The sequence below is a fragment of the Rutidosis leptorrhynchoides genome, chromosome 5, assembly GCF_046630445.1.
Source record: "Rutidosis leptorrhynchoides isolate AG116_Rl617_1_P2 chromosome 5, CSIRO_AGI_Rlap_v1, whole genome shotgun sequence".
NCBI classification, from domain to species: Eukaryota; Viridiplantae; Streptophyta; class Magnoliopsida; order Asterales; family Asteraceae; genus Rutidosis; species Rutidosis leptorrhynchoides.
Genome location: NC_092337.1, coordinates 360,022,859 through 360,044,836, shown reverse-complemented (window position 1 = coordinate 360,044,836; position 21,978 = coordinate 360,022,859). Strand labels below are relative to the sequence as shown.

At 31.9% G+C, this 21,978-nt stretch overlaps 1 non-coding gene across 1 annotated transcript; it reads left to right on the top strand.

Moving 5' to 3' along the window:
* Window positions 1-14,546: 14,546 nt before the first annotated feature.
* Window positions 14,547-14,653, top strand: LOC139850823 (small nucleolar RNA R71). Its single transcript, XR_011760201.1, has one exon. It is a non-coding gene; the product is annotated as a small nucleolar RNA R71 (small nucleolar RNA).
* Window positions 14,654-21,978: the final 7,325 nt, after the last annotated feature.

Genomic DNA, 21,978 nt, shown 5'->3' with positions numbered 1-21,978 from the left:
ATGCAAGACTTGGTTCGCTAAGACCACCGCTCTGATACCAACTGAAAGGACCCGTTCATATAGATTATAAATGATTCTAAATAGTTGATTTCATTGCGAGGTATTTGACCTCTATATGATACATTTTACAAACATTGCATTCGTTTTTAAAAGACAAACTTCCATTTACATCGAAAGTTGACAGGCATGCATACCATTTCATAATATATCAAAATATCAATGGCTACATAATAATCTTGATGAACTCAATGACTCGAATGCAACGTCTTTTGAAATATGTCATGAATGACTCCAAGTAATATCTCTAAAATGAGCAAATGCACAGCGGAAGATTTCTTTCATACCTGAGAATAAACATGCTTTAAAGTGTCAACCAAAAGGTTGGTGAGTTCATTAGTTTATCATAATTAATCATTTCCAATAATATAATAGACCACAAGATTTTCATATTTATAAACACAATTCCAATAGCAGAATCCTCTCGTCTGCATAAAGGTAAAATCATTCATATGGTGAACACCTGGTAACAGACCTTAACAAGATGCATATAGAATATCCCCAAAATAGAATCCTCTTGTCTGTATAATAATAGTCGAAGTACTAAAGCATCCGTACCTCGGATGGGGTTTGTTAGGTGATGTGATAGCAGAGGGGTACGAAATACTATTATTTTTATTACGAAATACGTTACAAATTACACAAGTTTTATATATTTATTTATAGATGGGATATACCTAAACATTGCTACAACACTATAGGCAGTGTACCTAATCGTAGAGTAGTATAGTTTTAGTAAGTCCGGTTCGTTCCACAGGGTGACGGCTTATTGCGTACACTATATTTTTAAACAATTATATTTGTATATATATATATATATATATATATATATATATATATATATATATATATATATATATATATATATATATTAGTAATATAGTAGTATTATTATTATTATAAAAGGGGGTTTTACCGTTTAATGACCGGTTTGTCGATTTTAAATAAAGCGTAAAGATAAATGACGATAATATAAATGACAGAATTTAAATTGCGATAAAGTAAATTGCAGTAATTAAAATGACAGTAAATAAAGGTACGATGAAATATGAAACAAAAATATTATGCTTATTTAAACTTCCGTAATCATGATGTTCGACGTGTTGATTTTAATTTATTACCCTGGGTTAATTGTCCTTTATCCTGGATTATTCGATATGTCCATCTAGTTTTTGTCCATAACAGTCCATCAGTCATAAATATAAAGTGCGAGTGTCCTCGTCAAATTATCCTTATATCCGAAGTCAAATATTCCAACTAATTGGGGACTTAAACTATAATTACACCAATTTTCCTTGTATGTAATTCACCCATATTTTAATAAGTCCATTAACTATTAATCCAATTCCGTGTCCGGTCAAATGAACGATTATTAGTACTTATAAATATCCCATCCATCGTGTCCGATCGAGTGTATGTGGTTATTTATAGGTACGTCTAATTGTAAATCTTTATATTAAATTAACGAACTATCATTTAATTAAATAAATATAAAGCCCATTAATAGCCCATAATCTAATTTCCACAAGTGTCGTTCTTTTGTCCAAACCCCAATTATGGTACAAAGCCCAATTACCCCATCTTTAATATTTAGCCCAACATCATGATTACTTCGTTTTAAATAAGCATAATAATAACTTAGTTATAAGAAATTAATTTCAAAAGGAGAACATAACTTACATTGAGTATTTATCGCGTAGCTTTACACAGACAGAACTTCGACTTTAAAACCCGTATAATAACCTTTACATAACCCAAACTAACCTAATATAAAACTAAACTAATATATATTATATATATATATATATATATATATATATATATATATATATATATATAACATATATATATTAAGATACAGAGAGATATTGATATTGTGTAAAGAACTCGGCCATAATTCGTTGCATTTATAGGACCTGGCCTGGAATTTTCATCCATGCGATCGCATGGAATTTCTGCCTTCTGGCCATGCTATCGCATGGCCACCCTGGATCCAGCTGTTTTGCTTTGTTTCTAGCTTGTCGGCATAATTTAATAAATATATAATATATATATATATATATATATATATATATATATATATATACATATATATATATATATATACATATATATATAAATAATTTATATAATTATATATATTATATTATATTCTTGTGCATAGTAGACTTGTAATTTTAGGTCCGTTGCATCGCGCATTGATAGTTTGCTCAGGTCCCGGTTCTGAATTTTCGAACGTCCTTTCGTACTATTTAATATCTTGTAATTTGCGTTTTGCAATTTGTAATTTGCACAAAAAATTATTTTCCTTAACTCCCAAAATCCGCGCAAGTCTTTAACTCACTTTTAGTGGCACTTTTGAGTGCACTATGGCTTTAGTGGCACTTTTCAGGCTTTAGTGGCACTTTTCAGGCTTTAGTGGCACTTTTTCTTCAATTCTTTAATCTTCGTGCTTTGTCTTCACATTTATTTATTTAAACGATTACAACTTAAAAATAGAATAATTACAACTAAAAACTTTACATATTGGGATGATATTGCGACTAAATATATGTTCGTTTGGAGCACTATCAGATATCCCTACACTTAAGCGTTGCTTGTCCTCAAGCAATACAGAACTTGAAATTAAATCTCATGAATCACTTCTTTATTCTTCACACTTTATACATTAGTGATTTTGATACAGCGATATAAATAATGATAGTAACGATGTGGTTTACAGTTCCACATGACAATAAAAATTTAGATCCTTAAGGAAATTGGATCTTTATGAAAACATTTGATCTTTTAAAAATTCATTCTAGCTTTTACCCTAGATAAGTTTTCCGGAATAACCCTTCACCGGTGTTTACAAAATGTTTTTGTGGGTTTGGTGGGTTTCAGATTTGAAAATTTTAGCTCAAAACTTATGATTTTGTGTCACCCACTTGCTAACCTTGTATTAGGAAAGCAACACGTCCAGTACACTTGCTCCGTATATTAACTTTCGGTAAACTACCGTCCGGTTGTAAAGGAAAGCGTTGAACAAGCAACTGTTAAGGCGATGTCTAATGACATGCAGATGTTCATGGTCTACAACATGTCGGATGCAATTACTATCCTTTATAGGAGCAATAGTAAAGATCACCCTATAATTTTTCGGTCTGGCACAAGGTCCTGTCTTCGACCATGCTATGCAACCACCGTTCTTACGGTTAACACCCGATTTGGTTCAAGTGACCTAATGAATTCCAGATGAATTCCTAGGATTTTACGTTCAATGGTAATGAACGCATTGAAAATAGGTTTTCAGAAAATAAATCGATTTTAATTTGATCAAAATATTTTTCTCGTTCAAGCTCGAGTTTAGATATCATTGAATTCCACGAGTTTGTAATTCTCAATCTTTAAAGTCAATCTCAAGGATTGAGTAATATTAGTCTTAAAAGCTGATTTTTTTATCTTTAAGGAGATTATCCTTTCTGGGGGTCTGATTCATTAGTCTTGTCAAGCTAATTTGCACGGCGCCCTCCCCATTTTATGAGACAAATCCTCTCATGGTTAGGATAAGTCTGACCACTTGGCAACCCTGTTTGATGCTGAGGTCCGTGGATTTCCTGCTGATTTTAGAGATGACTTTTCTAGATTTTTCGTCAACCTACAGCTGGTCTGGACGACAACTTCTTGACCTAAATCAAGAATCGCGTGTCTTTTTCAGAAGACTTTACTTTCTTTTAATGATGGAATTGATTCATCGTGTAGATCCATCTTTTCTTTTATCTTTATTATAATATTGCGGGTAAAACAGTCAATTTAGTCCAAAACAAAAGCAACTGCAATAACTTTACATAAACATGTGATAGATAGTTTTTTAATTGAATAACTTGGTACATTCTCCCCACACTTAGTTTCTTTCTTTGCCTTTTTATTCTCCTTTATTCCATTTTAAATGAATTCAAGTGTTTTAGGGTGTTTCTTAATTTATGTCCTTTCTGAGGTAACGATAATTTCGGTATTAACACCTAGTTTTCATCGTTCATAAATATGTATAAACATGATTTTGAATTCATTTATTTGAAAATTTTTAAAATTTTCACAAAATTTAGCAAATAAACCAAGTGCAAACTCGAGAGAATTTATAACCCTTCCCCATACTTGAGATCATGCAATGCCCTCATTTGCATGAAATCAGACTATAATTATAAATTCACGAGGGTGATAAGTGTATAAAAGTGATTAAAAATACCCAGTTTGTAATTACAAAGCTCGTTGAATGATAGATGGCGCGCCTCATCGTTCATTCCTTCTTGTTTTATCACACATGTTTTTCTTCAAAAACGGTTGCTTTTCTGAACTGTTTGCTAATCTTTGAAAATGCGTCTTTTACTCTAACTTATTATGCATGTTTATTAACGAGTTATGTACTAACCTGAACCCCGAATTTAACGTTAAGTGGGGTTAGACTTCCCCATACTTAGCTGAAGACATGTGAAGTCGGTAGAATAAGTTCCACGAATTAAAATAGTGAGCCAGTTATTTACATCTCAGGTGGTATAAAATATATCAATGGGTTTAAAGTTTAGACCCACCCGATCGTCACTACTTAATTCTTTTTTAAGTGTAACTTTTAGTAAATGGATATGTCTCTTTTCTAGTTCTTGGTCAAATGGATCGATATACACCGACATACATATTTCTATAGGGTGAACAATTCCTAACATTTTCTTTCGTTCATTCTCGGGATCAAAGTTTTCACCTCTATTACCCAATTGGGTGAAATTTGAGGTGTCAATATCTATTACAGCTTGTAGTTCATCTTTGGTAGATGACTCGTCTATTGAGAATATTGGGTTGGAAGGTTGTGGAATGGTGAATTTCGGGATCGAAGCAAATTCTTCTTTATTAATGGTACTTATCGGTCCCACCATTTTCGTCTCGGGGGTAAAATTTTCAACGTTATCATTTTCCCAAGAGTACCAATTTGTCACCCTTACTTCTTCTTCATCCATTGATGGATCGATGATTTCGTCGGTAGAGGCTAATGTGTCGATATGTTGTGAAATTGGTAAATCTGAATAAAAAGTATCATCGGGATAATTGGTGATTTCGGAGCTCTCGAATTCATCAAAATTCGATGATATGAGATTTTCTTGCATAATACTCCTCAGATCAACAGGTGTGTAATCTGATAGAGTTTCAGCTTGCCGATTTACAAACTCTCTCATTTGTTCATTTTGAGCACCGAGTTCTTCGAGTTTGATTTTCATATTGTCTAAAAGATTTTCAGACAGATAATGTTCTTCGTCTTCTGGTTGTTGAGTTTGGATATATTCTTGGGAATTATCCCAATTTGAATTGTATTCTTCATAATCATTCCATTCAGGTTCTATGGGTGCATAATTTTTCATAGGAACGTAATAAAAACATTACCATGTTGAGTGATAATCTCCACAGATTTCACAACCAGTTATTGTTTCATCATTCGTGATCCAAGATTGACTGAACGAATTGTCATCAACACCAGTTTGAGAGTATTGATTAAATTGATTTCGGATGTCATAAAGAGTTCCCAAGATATTTTCGAGATTTTCCATACTACACTTATTACCAAATTTTAGCTACAATGTGGTGCATTTATTAATTATCCTATTAGTTATAAAATAAAAAAAATTATATAAGTTATCAAATTAATAGACTTTTTTGATTTTGTCCACGTTTCGAATAGCCAATAGATGCAGCAGGTAGCCAGGACCCTTTAAATCGGAAGCTCACAACTCGCCACTAACAAATCCAACTATTACTACGAACCAGAAAATTTTGGATGTCTATCAATTTAACCACTTAAAATAATTTTTTGTCGAAATTTTGAAATTTTAAAGAAGAAATAGAAAATTCTATGTCCTAAAACTAGAGCGAAGAGAAATAAGAAAGAAAAAGAACGCGTCGAAAAACGTCGAAAAATAAAAGGTCGAAAAATAAATGTCGAAAAACAAACAGTCGAAAAATAAAAATAAAAAAATAAAGCGTCGAAACTTAGTATTCTAAAAACTAAATATTAAAAGTTATGTCTAAAGGTATTAAAGCATAAAAGGAATTTTATATCCAAAACGGAAATAACTTAAAAAGTACTGAAATTTTAAAATGGCGTCGCAAAATTCTAAAGCACCTAAATCTTAGTCTAAAGAAAAAGCACTTAAGGGATTTTACGTCAAAGCCTAAAAATCTAGAAATAAAAATAACTACGGCAAAACTAAACTTAAAACTAAATACGAATGACAAATATAAAAATTACGAATTTAAACGAATAAAAAGTACAGAATATAAAAATAAAACTAAAGTTATAAAAATACAATTTTTATAAAAATATTATTTTTATATTTATTTATATAAAAGGATTAAATTTATATAATTAATAAAACTAATAAAACTTAAATTACAAATTAAAAACTAAAACTAAACTAATTAATAATTTAATTAAACCCTAATTGATTTAAATATTAATAATTAATTTAACCTAATTCGTATTAATTACATCTGAGGTTAGGTCTCTCAGCACAAACCATGTGACTGCATGGTTATATGGTGATAGGGTCATGCGATCGCATGGCCCAGTAAACCAGAAATGTTCTCGGGCTGGAACCAGTTTCGGCCCAATTTAATTTTTAATTATTGATTTTTGATTTTAATTATACAAATAATAGTATAAAGAAAATTTATAAAAATAAACTTTTTTTTTAAAAAACTTAAAATAAAAATACTTTTTAAAGACAAAATCTTAAAAATATATATATATAATTTTTTTTCTTTTTCTTTTTAAAATTTTTACTTATTATAAATACAAAATATTTTACGAAATAAGAAATAATATATATTTACAAAAATATAGTACTAAAAAAATATAGCGTTTTTCACCGAGTCCCCGGCAGCGGCGCCAAAAACTTGATGTGATAGCAGAGGGGTACGAAATACGTTACAAATTACACAAGTTTTATATATTTATTTACAGATGGGATATACCTAAACCTTGCTACAACACTATAGGCAGTGTCCCTAATCGTAGAGTAGTATAGTTTTTAGTAAGTCAGTTCATTCCACAGGGAGACGGCTTATTGCGTACACTATATTTTTAAACAATTATATTTGTATAAATATATATATATATATATATATATATATATATATATATATATATATATATATATATATATATATTAGTAATATAGTAGTGTTATTATTATTATAAAAAGGGGGTTTTATCGTTTAATGACCGGTTTGTCGATTTTAAATAAAGCGTAAAGATAAATGACGATAATATAAATGACAGAATTTAAATTGCGACAAAGTAAATTGCAGTAATTAAAATGACAGTAAATAAAGGTACGATGAAATATGAAATAAAAATATTATGCTTATTTAAACTTCCGTAATCATGATGTTCGACGTGTTGATTTTAATTTATTACCCTGGGTTAATTGTCCTTTGTCCTGGATTATTCGATATGTCCATCTGGCTTTTGTCCATAACAGTCATCAGTCATAAATATAAAGTGCGAGTGTCCTCGTCAAATTATCCTTATATCCGAAGTCAAATATTCCAACTAATTGGGGACTTAAACTATAATTACACCAATTTTTCTTGTATGTAATTCACCCCTATTTTAATAAGTCCATTAACTATTAATCCATTCCCGTGTCCGGTCAAATGAACGATTATTAGTACTTATAAATATCTCGCCCATCGTGTCCGATCGAGTGTATGTGGTTATTTATAGGTACGTATAATTGTAAATCTTTATATTAAATTAACGAACTATCATTCAATTAAACAAATATAAAGTCCATTAATAGCCCATAGTCTAATTTCCACAAGTGTCGTTCTTTTGTCCAAACCCCAATTATGGTACAAAGCCCAATTACCCCATCTTTAATATTTAGCCCAACATCATGATTACTTCGATTTAAATAAGCATAAAAATAACTTAGTTACAAGAAATTAATTTAAAAAGGAGAACATAACTTACATTGAGTATTTATCACGTAGCTTTACACAGACAGAACTTCGACTTTAAAACCCGTATAATAACTTTTACATAACCCAAACTAACCTAATATAAAACTAAACTAATATATATTATAAATATATATATATATATATATATATATATATATATATATATATATATATATATATATAATATATATATTAAGATACAGAGAGATATTGATATTGTGTAAAGAACTCGGCCAGAATTCGTTGCATTTATAGGACCTGGCCTGGAATTTTCATCCATGCGATCGCATGGCCACCCTGGATCCAGCTGTTTTGCTTTGTTTCTAGCTTGTCGACATAATTTAATAAATATATATAATATATATATATAATTTATATAATTATATATATATTATATTATATTCTTGTGCATAGTAGACTTGTAATTTTAGGTCCGTTGCATCGCGCGTTGATAGTTTGCTCAGGTCCCGGTTCCGGATTTTCGAATGTCCTTTCGTACTATTTAATATCTTGTACTTTGCGTTTTGCAATTTGTAATTTGCACAAAAAATTATTTTCCTTAACTCCCAAAATCCGCGCAAGTCTTTAACTCACTTTTAGTGGCACTTTTGAGTGCACTATGGCTTTAGTGGCACTTTTCAGGCTTTAGTGGCACTTTTTCTTCAATTCTTTAATCTTCGTGCTTTGTCTTCACATTTATTTATTTAAACGATTACAACTTAAAAATAGAATAATTACAACTAAAAACTTTACATATTGGGATGATATTGCGACTAAATATATGTTCGTTTGGAGCACTATCAGATATCCCCACACTTGAGCGTTGCTTGTCCTCAAGCAATACAGAACTTGAAATTAAATCACACGAATCACTTCTTTATTCTTCACACTTTATACATTAGTGATTTTGATACAGCGGTATAAATAATGATAGTAACGATGTGGTTTACAGTCCCACATGACTATAAAAATTTAGATCCTTAAGGAAATTGGATCTTTATGAAAACATTTGATCTTTTGAAAATTCATTCTAGCTTTTACCATAGATAAGTTTTCCGGAATAACCCTTCGCCGGTGTTTGCAAAATGTTTTTGTGGGTTTGGTGGGTTTCAGATTTGAAAATTTTAGCTCAAAACTTATGGTTTTGTGTCATCCACTTGCTAACCTTGTATTAGGAAAGCAACACGTCCAGTACACTTGCTCCGTATATTACCTTTCGGTAAACTACCGTCCGGTTGTAGAGGAAAACGTTGAACAAGCAACTGTTAAGGCGATGTCTAATGACATGCAGATGTTCATGGTCTACAACGTGTCGGATGCAATTACTATCCTTTGCAGGAGCAATAGTAAAGATCACCCTATAATTTTTCGGTCTGGCACAAGGTCCTGTCTTCGACCATGCTAACCACCGTTCTTACGGTTGACACCCTATATGTTCGTTTGGAGCACTATCATTAGGCCCATAGATCTATCTTTAGGATTCGCGTCAATTAGAGATACTTTTCCCTAATTCTTAGACTACCAAGCTAAAAAGGGGTGATATTCGATTTCGATAATCCAACCATAAAATGTAATTTTTGAGTACTTGTGTCTATTTTGTCAAACATTTATAAAAACAGCGCATGTATTCTCAGTCCCAAAAATATATATTGCAAAAGCATTTAAAAAGGGAGCAAATGAAACTCACGATACGATATTTTGTAGTAAAAATATTCATACGACGAAACTGAACAATGCAGGGTTGGCCTCGGATTCACGAACATATATCATTTGTATATATGTTAACACATATAATGGTAATCGGACAACTTTATATATATTTAGTTATGTATTAAGATTAATATTCATATATAATTTTATTAATATCTATACTATATCATAATGCTTATTTGATGTATGATTTAATTAACGTTATATCAATATAAATAATATTATATTAGTTAAAACATAATATTATGTAATTTTAGTATACATAAATATATTTTTATATAAATATCTTATGTTTGCAAAAATTAATAATTGTAATAATACTAATTTAAGGATAATAATAATAATAATGATATTAGTAGTAGTACTAGTAATAATAATAATAATAATAATAATAATAATAATAATAATAATAATAATAATAATAATAATATTAATATTAATAATATTAATAATAATAATAATAATAATAATATTATTAATAATAAGAATATAGTTGTAATAATAATAATGATAATAATAATAATAATTAAATAAATAAATAATTAACTACCTCAAAGAAGTAGCCCTTAAAATAAAAGAATGCCCAAGCTCGGGTTTGAACCCGCGACCTCCCGCTAACCCGATACACTTGCCCAAACCACTAGTTTGTTTTTGTTTTTGTTTTAAATCATTCAATTAATTATTTAACATATGAAACAGTTTCCTTCATCATATATCTATCCTTAACTTAAACTATCATCATCATCTTTCCAATCATCATTATCAATTTATTATCATCATATTACCATATTATCATGATCATTATCATCCTTATAATCATAATTATATATCATAAAATCATACCATTTTTAAACTTAATCATATTTAAAATCATAATTTAGTATTATCTTCATATATTAATCTTTATCTTAACACTTTTAATAACATTTAATCATAAAAATGATAAGAATAACAATATTAATATTTATACCTTAAATAATTTGTGTGTTTTTGTATGGATATCGAACCAGGAACAGAACCCGTTGGATTTTCATGTCAAGGCCCGAGTTGTTAAGCCCAAAACAGAATTCGGTTAGTATAGTCCATTAGTTACCAATTTGTTGGGCCTTAAAGAATTTCAGCCCGTAAACAGTTCAATGGCATCCTTAAATCATCCGGTTCTATTATGTTTCTCGGCTCAATTCATTTTCCCCAATTCACTCGATCCCTAAATTTTCCCCAAGATCAACCTCCATAAATCCATGTCACCGATTCAACTGGATTCGTTTCCTAGACTTAAGTTTAGGAAATTTCTGTGAAGGGAATCAAGATCCAGAACAACAACAACTCAATTTTTGTTATGAACCGAGGCGATGGTGATGATGAAATTGAAATTCAGAAATTGAACTCCAAGCGTATCAGGTATAAATTTCTTCACGAAAAGTGTTTAGGATCTTTCATAGAGAACTCATAATCGTTTCAGTTTATGAATTGAAAAATTGATCGAAAAGTTTTATTTATTTACTTTGAAATCTGAATACTTTGATTAATTTTAGATCTGGTTAAAGCATCACATATCTTGAATGAATGAGGAGGAATCGTAATCTGAGTGTAATTTATTCTGAAATCATTGTTTTACTTCTGAGATCAAAAAAATCTTGAATGTTCAAACGAAGATGATCATGAATCATTTAATTATAAATCTGTAATTGTTTATAATTTCTGATGATTGGTGACCGTTATGTTGTTGTTATTGTTCCATAATTCTATTTCCTAATATATTGATGGTGGCGGGTTATGGTTCAAGAAGAAAGAACAGGAAGAAGCAGGTAAGAAGAAAACGCAGGTGGTGATCAAATGGAGGTGATGGGTTCAAGGTGGTGGCAGCAGTAATAAACAGTCAAATGGGTTGGGTTGGGTTTGGTTTGGTTTGGTTTTGGTATTGTTTGAGGAAAAATTATAGCAGTAAGTTGATTTGTTCATGAGGTTATGGTATTGAGCAGAACAGTTGTCGATATGTAGAGGATGATGTATTTAAGGTTGAGGGTGTTCGAATAAGGTGCAACAAGATTGCAGATAGAAGTCAATTTGCAGCTGAATAATATGTTCAGGTGGTGATGCTTGGCCAGAAAATAGCTCACGACAATAAGGGTGTTTGGTTTGGTGATAACAAACAGCAGTATCACAAAATGGTGTTCGATTATGGGTGATGTTTATGATGGTCTTAAAGAGATGTGAGTCGTCGTACAAACTGAAAAGATGCATGGTCAGTGGCCAAGGCTCTGTATGTGAGTCGTCGTACTGCTTTCCAATTTTCAGACCCTAACTCGATGTTGTTTGACCATAGCGACGGTTCAAGCGCGAGTAGGTCAGAATTTTAAGCACGTCGTTACAGTGGCGTAGTGATTTTCGAAAGACTATAAATCCTAAACCGTATATCGGATTTAGGCGAGTCTTAAATGAAAAGTCATCTAATCGAAATGAACTATCTGAAAATCAACTTTCCAGAAGTCCCAGGAGTTTGATCAGACCCCGAAAAACAGTAAGCAAGTGGTCCGGTGGTTGGGGTGGAAAAAGGTGGCATGGTTGTCGAGCTTCTCAAATAAGGGTGGTGATGTTCTAAAATTATCAAAGGGAATGAGATGTTTATGTACTTATATCATATATGTATATGTGTATTACATCTATATCAATTGTTTTATGGTGATTTCAAAAAGAAGCACAATAACCCTATTACAATCCGTGAAACTTATTTGTTTTAGTTGTATGTGTGTGCTTATCATTTGTTTATATATTATATTATATGTAGGTAAAGTAGATAGTTTGATAGATAAGTTTAACAGAAAACAAAACTAAAGAATAATAATATTCATTGATTGAATCAGAAAACAGAAAAAGTATTATTATAAGTGTCTATAGATTAATAGTTGGTGTTTTGATTCGTTAATTGGAAAAAGGAAGAAGAAATTAATTGAAGACAAGTGGTAGTGGATTTGTATTGTGGCCATGTGATTCAGAAAGGAAAAAGATACATAAAGGTGGATTTACTGATCAAAAGGATGTAAAATTGTTAATATGTTAAAAATACAGTTGTGCATGATGAATAAGTTTATGAGTGGATCATGCCCATTTTCCAAGATGGCTAGCTCATAAGTTTGGTTGATCTCCCAATCGACCTCGTAAATAATTTCAAACTCTGGGACTCCTTAAATAGCTGACTACTACTTATTAAAACATTAAATTATAACTCTAATATTAATAGAAAAATAAAGTAATAAATTAACATCCAGCCCGTGAACTTGTAAACTCATGCCCCGCCTTTTGCCTTCTTCACTATGGTGATAAACTTGTCCAAAATGTTGATGAGGTCTATCATTCTAGTTGTTATTTATGTCATAATTGTGTAACACATAATCAAAAAGTTTGTCTAATATTTATTTTAATATACTCACAAGCTCGCATTTTACTTGTTTAATATTAGTCGAAACGTCAACCGAGTATTACAATCATTTAATATTTATTTTTAATATAGTTTATTTATATATAGTTATGCTTTAAATAATAACTATTATAATATCTTATTTTTTTTTATTTTACATAATTAATTTTAAATACGACAACATATAATGTTTCAAATTATTTTTCCAATTTCCATATATATATATATATATATATATATATATATATATATATATATATATATATATATATATATATATATATGTACATATAAACACATAACTATTTACAATTAGTTGTTCATGAATCGTCAAGAACGGTCGAAAGTCAAATGCATATATGAAACAGTTCAAAATTTTGAGACTCAGTTTAATAGACTTTGCTTATCGTGTTGGAAACATATGAAGATTAAGTTTAAATTTGGTCAGAAATTTCCGGGTCGTCGCAGTGGCGGTGTTATAACTTCTTCATTGTTACTCACATTTAAAACCTTTCCATCTTCTGGTGCTGGTTTTTCAGAATTTGTTGACACCATATTAACATTCTCATTCCGAGGATTTACTTCAGTATTACTCGGTAGCTTTCCTTGTTCCCTCTCACTCATCATGCTAGCAAGAGCACCTATGATTTTTTCTAGATTCAAAATGGAAGCTTGTTGAGTTCTAAATGACTGATCAAACCTCTCATTCGTTTTGGTTTGAGATGCAATAAATTGTGTTTGAGATTCCATTAGCTTTGCCATCATTTCTTCCAGATTTGACTTTTTCTCTTCGGTTTGTTGTGGTGGTTTATACAAGCTAGGTCTTTGTTGAATGAAAGTGTTGTTTTGAGTTGGTTGGTTATTCGAACCTTTTTGGTTATACGAGTTATTATTGGGTCCATTTGGATTGTAAAGAATGTTTTGATTTCGATTGAAGTTTGGCCTTGGCGGTGGATAATTATTTTGATAATTATTTCCCGGCCTTTGGTTCATGTAGGAAACATTCTCACGTTGTTCCATAGTTTGTTCAATATGACAATCTTTCGTTAAGTGTGGTCCACCGCATTGCTCACAACTGATTTGTATTGCATGAATATCTTTATTCATCTTTTCCATTCGTCTCTCGAAAGCATCTATTTTTGTGGAAACGGAATCAAAGTCATGGCTAGAATCGGCTCTAGCCGCTTTAGATGAATGAAAAATATCTTTTTCTTAATGCCACTCATGCGAGTGGGAAGCTGTGTTATCAATAATCTTGTGAGCTTCGATTGCAGTTTTCTTCATAATGGAACCACCAGCTGCTGTGTCGATGTCTTTTCGTGTAGCAACGTCGACACATTGGTAGAATATTTGTACTATTTGATAAGTGTCTAAACCATACTGAGGACATCCTCTTAACAACTTTTCGAATCTTGTCCATGCATCATATAATGTTTCATTTGGCTTTTGAGCGAACGTAACAATTTTTCCTTGAAGTCTTACGGCTTTAGATGCCGGAAAGAATCTTTTAAGAAATTTTTTAACTAAGACATCCCATGTGTCAATCGCTCCTTCAGGTAATGATTCTAACCAATCTTTGGCTTCTCCCTTTAAAGTCCAGGGAAACAGCATGAGATAGATCTGTTCATCCTCAACTTCTCTGATTTTAAATAGAGTACAGATCCTATTAAATGTTCGAAGATGTTCGTTTGGATCTTCTTTTGGCGTACCACTATATTGGCATTGATTAGTTACCATGTGTAGAATTTGTCCTTTGATTTCATAATCTGGCACATTAACATCTGGCTTAATAATGGCGTGACCTTGGCCCGTGCGTGTGGCTCTCATTCGGTCTTCCATACTTTGAGGTTCTGTTACTTCCATAATTGAATTTGTTGAATACCAATCACTAGAGGATTCTGATTTAACGGTTTGTGGTTCAGGAGGAATGATTAGTGGTTCAGGATCTTGGAATTATCCTTGAATATCCTCCGGTTTCTCAATTGTGAAGTCGGGTTTAAAAAATGGATTATCGGAAACTTGAATTGGAGTACTTGTTTGATTAGATGATGATTCTAAAGAAAAATCAACGGCGACAATATTGGCTAGATTCCTTGATCGAGTTACAGGAGGTGAACGTATGAAAGGTGGTGAACGTTTTGCTCGGTGCACTCACAGAATATCCTATTAGTTATAAAGATAAAAAAATATATAAGTTATCAAATTAATAGACTTTTCTGATTTTGCCCACGTTTCAAATAGCCGAAAGATGCAGCAGGTAGCCAGGACCCTTTAAATCGGAAGCCCACAACTCGCCACTAACAAATCCAGCTATTACTACGAACCAGAAAATTTGGATGTCTATTAATTTAATTGCTTAAAATAATTTTTCGTCGATATTTTGAATTAAAAATCTATGTCCTAAAAACTAGAGCGTAGAAATGAGAAAGAAAAAGAGCGTCGAAAAATAAGAGGTCGAAAAATAAAAAATCGAAAAATAATAATTAGAAAGTAAAGCGTCGAAACTTACAAATCTAAAAACTAAAAATTAAAACTTGTGTCTAAAGGTATTAAAGCTTAAAGGAATTCTAAATCCAAAACGGCAATAACTTAAAAAGGAACTAAAATTTATAAACTGCGTCACAAAATTCTAAAGCGCCTAAATCTTAATCTAAAGAAAAAGCACTTAAGGAATTTTAAGGCAAAGCCTAAAAATCTAGAAATATAAAAGTAACTACGGCAAAATACTATACTTAAAACTATATAACGAACGATAAATATACAAAATACAAAATATAAAAATAAATTAAAGTTATAAAAATACAATTTTATAAAAATATTATTTTTATATTATTTATATAAAAGTATTAATCTAAATATTTAATAATAATATTAAAACTTAATATTACAAATTATAATTAAACTAAAGATATAAATATATTAATTAAATTAAGAACCCTAATTAGATTAAATAATTATAATTATAATAAAAACCCTAGCGTAATTAATGAGTTTAAGGATCAGAATGTGATCGCATGGTTTTAAGGTGTTGGGCTCATGCGATCGCATGGCCCAGTAAACCAGAAATGATTTCGGGCTTAGATCAGTTTCGGCCCAGTTTATTTATTTATTTATTTTTCTGTTTTTATTTTACAAAATATTTATAGAATATAATAAACTTATAGTTTAAAATCTTAAAAATAAAAGTACTTTTTAATTTTATAAATAAAGTTCTTAAAATATATATATATATATATATATATATATATATATATATATATATATATATATATATATATATATATATATATATATATATATATATATATAAATATATTTTTTTATTTTTTAACATTTAAAAAAATAAAATATTTTTACGAAATAAGAAATAAATTTTTTTTTTACAAAAATATAGTTTTAATAAATATAGCGTTTTTCACCGAGTCCCCGGCAATGGCGCCAAAAACTTGATGTGCGAGCGGAGGTGTACGAAATAGTATTATTTTTAATATGAAATACGGCGAAATATGATACAAGTTTTATTTATTTATATAGATGGGATATATACCTAAACATTGCTACAACACTATAGGCAGTGTACCTAATCGTAGAGTAGTGTAGTTTTTAGTAAGTCCGGTTCGTTCCACAGGGAGCTAGTGATTACGTACTATATTTTTAACAACTATATTTATATAAAATATATATAATTATATATAGTAATATTATTATATAAAAGGGGGTTTTACCGTTTAATGACCAGTTTGTCGATTTTATATTTTTAAGCGTAAAGATAAATGACAATAAATAAAGTGTGTAAAATAAATAACAATATTAAAATGACAATAAAATGACAGTAAATAAAAGTACGATGAGAAATACAATAAAAGAATTATGCTTATTTAAACTTCCGTAATCATGATGTTTGACGTTTTGATTTTAATTTATTACCCTGGGTTAATTGTCCTTTGTCCTGGATTATTTGATACCTATTTGGTTTTTGTCCATAATAGTCCATCGGTCATAATTATAAAATGCTCGTCAAATTAACCTTATTCCCAAGTCAAATATTCCAACTAATTAGGGATTCGAACTGTAACAAGGTTTTAATACTTGTTAATAATTACACCAGGTTATCGACTGCGTGTAATCCAAGGTTTTAATACTTTGTTAACAATTACACCAATTATCCTTGTATGTAATCCACCCCTGTTTTAATTAGTCCATGATACATTAATTTATTCACTTGGCCATAATGAATAATCAATTACCCAATCCAATTGATTAATTAAATGATTGTAAACGATGTAGTATAAACATCACTAAATAGGACATTCGTAATCAATTTAATAATTATTAGATTAACTAATTTGAAGATAGGTTCGACAGGTTCCAATGAGTTGTCATTCAATTAGACAATACCCCCACCTATTAATAGTCCATAATCCAATGTTCACAATTGTCGGTCTTTTGTCCAAACCCTAATTATGGTACAAAATCCAATAACCCTGTCTTAATATTTAGTCCAACATCACGATTACTTCGACTTAAATAAGCATAATAATAACTTAGTTACGATACATTAATCAAAAAAGGAAGAACGTAGCTTACAGTAATGATTTATCGCGTAGCGTTACACGGACAGAATTCCGACTTTAAAACTCGTAAAACATTGCTTACAATAACCCAACTAAACCATAATTTATTATTAATCTTACTTAAACTTAATTATAATTATAAATATAATTATAAATATTACAGAGGAAAGAAAGAAAATAATGTGAAGTGTGTGTGTATTTCGGCCAGAAAACGTTCCAATTTATAGATGTGGCCAGCCTCTAAGGCTCATGCGATTGCATGCTTTTCCTTCTTCCTGGCCATGCGATCGCATGGCCAGCTATGACAACTCACTTTGAGTTTAAAATGTGGGCGGCTTTGATTAAATTAATATATAATATAATATATATAATTTTATATAATTATATATATATTATATTATATTCTTGTGCAATGTTGACTTGTAATTTTAGGTCCGTTATCTCGTGCGTTGATGCTCGGTTTATGTCTCGGTTCCGGATTTTCGAACGTCCTTTCGTAAGCGTAGATATCTTGTACTTTGCGTTTTGCAATTTGTAATTTGCACAAAAAAAATTATTTTCCTTAACTCCCAAAATCCGCGCAAGTCTTTAACTCACTTTTAGTGGCACTTTTGAGTGTACTATGGCTTTAGTGGCACTTTTCAGGCTTTAGTGGCACTTTTTCTTCAATTCTTTAATCTTCATGCTTCGTCTTCATATTTATTTATTTAAACGATTACAACTTAAAAATACAATAATTACAATTAAAAACTTTACATATTGAGATGATATTGTGACTAAATATATGTTCATTTGGAGCACTATCAGTAGTATTGGTAAGTTCTAACTCCGAATTTCATTATTTGATTTGATATTCAAAGTTAGGGTTTGAACTTGATTTGTTGATAAACCCATTTAAACTCATGAAGTGAGTTTATTGATGCTAGTATTCGGGTTTTATAGTGTCGTTGATGAATTTTGGGTTGGTTGATGTTTTGGTCAAGTTTAAGGCTTGCAAAATGGTTAAATCACTAGGTTTAGTGATTATGGATGTATTGAAACCCATTTGGGTGTATTTAATTAACTAATTTTGAAATGGGTCAAAATTAGGGTTTATGTATCAAATTGGGTAAGACAAGTGTTTAACACTTACGATTTGGCCTAATTGGTGTATTAGGACCATTTTCACTAGTGTTAGTGATTATTGGTTAGTTTGGGCACGGTTTGTGCTTGGAAGTGCTTTTGGGTCGAAATTGCACTAAGTGTCAATTTGGGTTGATTTGTAATCCACCCTAATTGTGTTGTGTATTATGTGATAAATGGAATAAGTACATTCTGTTGGCGAGTTGCGAACTTTTCGGTTGCATTCATCGAGGCGCTAAGGTGAGTGGAATATTTATACATGTATATATGTAGTTTATTTACTCATACATAATGTGGGCCTTAGGTGCTACATTGTGAGTATTGGCATTATGTCACAAGGCGGTGACTTGTTGATGATATGGGTGATGAGAACTACGGGTCGGTAGTGTATTGATAGGTAATTCACAAGTTGGTGATACCTCATGGTGGTTCACGAGTCGGTGACCCCTTTTGTAGTGGCGGGTGATTCACAAGTCGGTGACACCCTATAGTGCTTCACAAGTCGGTCACACTTAATGGAGCTTCACAAGTCGGTGATGCCACATGGCGTTCACAAGTCGGTGACCCATATGTATTATTGGGTGATTCACAAGTCGGTGACACCCTTTGGTGATTCACAAGTCGGTGACACCTTATGATGATTCAAAAGCCGGTGACATCATACGAGTGAGACTCGACGTTATTGGTCATCTACAAGTCAGTAGTGCCATAGCGGGGAATGGTTGATATGTTATGCAATGTTATGTTTAGGTATATTATTGTGGTGATCTATACTAATGTTGTTGCTAGTTGTATGTTTGGTGATGCTAGCTCGTTATGCATTGTTTGCATGGTATTTTGTAAGTGGATGCGTGTAGGTAAACTATATATGTATATGTATAAGTATTGCATTCACTAAGCAATTAGCTTACCCTCTCGTTGTTTATATTTTTATAGATTGCAAGTGGTGGCTTGGGTTTGCTTGGGGACTAGTGCTTTACGGATTGCTTAGACTTTTTATTAGGATTGGGTAGCGTTCCCAATCACCATGCTCGGTTTTGGTTGTAAAGTAAACGAGTCGGGTCATGATCTATCTTTTGGATACATCAAATGGGTCCCAGGTTGTATTCCCATTTTGTAAACTTAATTTATGTATTGTATGTTTTAAAGATGTTTAAACTTAATATTGTAATGATGATGTTTTCGTAAACATAAATGGACTAATGTTGTATATATTATTATATTAAATAGGAAAAAAATTTATGGGCCGGAAATACGAAGGGTTGGGTCGTTTCAAGTGGTATCAGAGCATGGTCTAAGGGATTTAGGTGACTTGAGATAGGCGCCTAGACTTAGACTTTCGTGTGTGCTTAATTGTTGTGGAACTTGTAGGATTACGGGTCGATTCGGGTTTTAGTTAGTGCCTTAGAGAATAGGTGAACTAGCTATGTGTTGATTATGTTGCTACTAATCATGTTGTTTTGTGTTGAACATCTAGCGAGATTGTTGTTGTATTTATGAGCTCAGCATGGCGTGTGAGCGTAATAATGATTTTCGGCCATTATTACGGTTGCAAGCCAAGTCAAGCAAGTGATGTACAACAAGTATTGAACTAGATTGGGTGTACGAATGGTGGTATATTTATATGTTTGTGAATATAGATCGTGGTGGTGTATGTAATTTATTCATGTTGCGTTCCTAACCGAGTTCATTTCTTAGAATGACGACTAGGAACAAACAAGTTAACGAAGACCAAGTCGACAAGAGCGATTTCACGGCCAAGGTAGAGGCCATATCGAAGAGGCATCATACGGCCTTTCTAGAGGATGTTAGGAAGATGTTCCTAGATTCAATTGATGAGCAAGTAGTCGATCTAGTCAAGGAACAAGTGAAGATTGTTCTTCACGAAGATAATGTGGGAAGGCGAGACTTCTACTACAAGAATTTCAAGGATGCTCAAACTCCCACTTTTGATGGTGAACGGGACCTACTAAAGAGCAATCGTTGGATCTTCGATAAGGCGGGGGCTTTCTGTACTTGTGAATGCTCTCTCGATAAGAAGATGAGGTATGGGTGTAGCATGTTAAGGGGTGATGCCAAGATGTGGTGGGACGAAAAGATTCGGCTTTATGGTGAGGAACAATGTATTCACGTGGGATGAATTCAAGGCATAATTTTTCAAAGAATACCGAACTTCGCCCGATCTTTCGAGGCTCAAAGACGAGTTGCGTGTGTTAAAGCAAGGGGCAATGGATTTGAATACTCTCAAGTCCACTTTCTTGTCGAAGACCCAATTTTGTCCGGAGTATACCGGCAATGATCATATGCTAATGGAAGATTTCTATCGAACTTTAAATGACAACTATCAGGAGAAGATTAGTAGGGGTTCGGTGACATCCTTTGATGAGTTGTTTAATGTTGCGAAGGGTTTTGAGACGCTTGTCTCAAAGGCAAGCGGTTTTGATGTTAGTAAGCGGAAGTTCGAAGCGACGTTTTTTTCGAACAAGAAAAGTAAGAGTGCTACCGAAGGTGTCGGAAGCGTGAAGATGAGTGGCACGGGTGGTTCTAAATTCAAGTGTTATAATTGTGGGCAAACGGGACATAAGTCTCATGAATGTCCGTCGGGTAAGGTCACATGTTTTAAGTGCCGGAAGGAGGGACACCGAAATTCGGAGTGTCCCGAGTGAAATAGTGACGGAGCGCGAAGGTCTAACGACGCTTGATTCAGGTACTATTCATTTTGGTACTATCTTTATGTGGGTGACTTTTGGGTAATAAGTGGGTTTATCCATGTGATGTAGTGACTAGCTAGGTCGGGTTAGTCCATTGCGGTTTGGTTAGCCATGTCGGGTTAACCAATTAGATGTTAGGTGTTGACTAGGGTGGGTTGACCAAGTACATTTGACTAACTGAGTTGGGTTAATCAATTATTGTTAGGGGTTTTACCTAGTCGGGTTGACTAAGTACATTTGACTAACCAAGTCGGGTTAATCAATTGTTGTTAGAGGTTTTACCTAGTCGGGTTGACCAAGTGCATTTGACTAACCAAGTCGGGTTAATCAATTGTTGTTAGGGGTTTACCCAGTCGGGTTGACCAAGTGCATTTGACTAACCAAGTTGGGTTAATCA